Source organism: Octodon degus, unplaced genomic scaffold (genome assembly GCF_000260255.1).
Source record: "Octodon degus isolate 3935 unplaced genomic scaffold, OctDeg1.0 scaffold00331, whole genome shotgun sequence".
NCBI classification, from domain to species: domain Eukaryota; kingdom Metazoa; phylum Chordata; class Mammalia; order Rodentia; family Octodontidae; genus Octodon; species Octodon degus.
In genome coordinates this window covers 439,100-440,521 of record NW_004524907.1, presented here as the reverse complement: position 1 = coordinate 440,521, position 1,422 = coordinate 439,100, and the positions used below count along the sequence as shown (strand labels likewise).

At 40.3% G+C, this 1,422-nt stretch overlaps 2 pseudogenes; both read left to right on the top strand.

Moving 5' to 3' along the window:
* The first annotated feature begins 400 nt into the window (after positions 1-400).
* On the top strand, positions 401-1,096 carry LOC101584936 (annotated as a pseudogene).
* A 97-nt stretch (positions 1,097-1,193) lies between these two features.
* The window catches only part of LOC101584547, a 7,783-nt pseudogene continuing 7,554 nt past the window's right edge, over positions 1,194-1,422 (top strand).

The window sequence follows — 1,422 nt, the reverse complement described above, 5'->3', positions numbered from 1 at the left end:
TTGGCAGCAAAGTCCTTAGCACAAAACAAAGTAAAAGAAACAAAAACAACAGAAACATGGGAAGATGAGATAATAAAATGCCTGCCAAAACTCCCAAGCCCCCTGAAGGCAATCTAGAGGGCACTCAGTAGCAAAATAGAATAAGCTACTGATGTAAATGATTGAACTGATAGCAGAAGAGGATAGAAAACAGCTTAAGGAGGTACTCAGAAGGAGAAGAACAGGTATAACTAAGTAGATAATGGAAATAGCAACCAAAAAAGATGCAGGGGCTGGGGAGATGGCTCAGCAGAATAAGCGCTTCCCTGGAAAGTGCAAGGGCCTGAGTTCAATCCCTGGTTCCGAAAAAAAAAAAAAAAAGATGCAGATGCTTTCTTTCAAAATTGGATGAATATTAATTAAAATAGGTTCTTTAGTAAGAAATAAAAAAGATTTATGAAAGGAATACAATGACTTGTTGGTCCCAAAAGATCTACTTTGAAGGTATTGGAACTCTTAACAAACTGCTACATGATGGTTCAGAGAAATACAGTTTCATCCACTGGACCTTTTAGTGGTTTAAAAAAGGTTCACAAAGTAGTTTTAGATACCACGAAGAATATTCATCCCATTTGTAACATTAAAACTTTAAAGATAAACTAAGAATTGCCAAAAGATTCTGAATTACAACCATAAAGTTGGGAAAGATTTTTTGCCACAGTTCAAACACAGAAATGAACACAAAGACCCAAAAAGAAAACTGTTACAAAAAATATACACCATTCCCACAACCATAGCCAGAAAGTCAGGTTGACAAAGAATTGGGTAATTTTCCTTTTGAAGGAAAATCAGAAGAAGTGACAGAAAATGGAAGCAATAAAGGCTAAAAAAGCACAAGCTCTCAGTAAGAGACAAGAGGAAATAAAGCATTTCTTTCATGTAAAGAAAAGCCAGTTATAAAACTAAGGAAGTTTCCACTGAAACTAAAATTAATGTGGCTACCATTAAAGAAAACGTTAAGTAAGCAATGAATAAGAAACTTGGAGCTCTTACAGCTGAAGAAGTTAAGGTTAAGCTGCCAGCAGATGAAAAGAAATTGAAAAAAAGAAACATTTAAAAATCAGACTTTGAGAGTGTGGCAAGGTGGCTCGGATGGAGCAGGGCTTTCCTTACCAGTGGAACACGCTGCCAGCCAGTCTCGTCTTCTATTCACCATGGCTTCTTCTGATATCCAGATGAAAGAACTGGAGAAGCGTGCTTCAGACCAGGCTTTTGAGCTGATTCTCAGTCCACAGTCAAAAGAATATGGCCCAGACCCAGTCCTAGCCCAGGTCCGGTGAGTGTGTGGAGAGCTTCCTGCTACCCTGTGCCGGCGGGACCAGTCCCAGCCCAGGCGCAGCGTGGGCCGGACCCTCTCCTGCCCCCTTGGGCCGCCCCCCACCA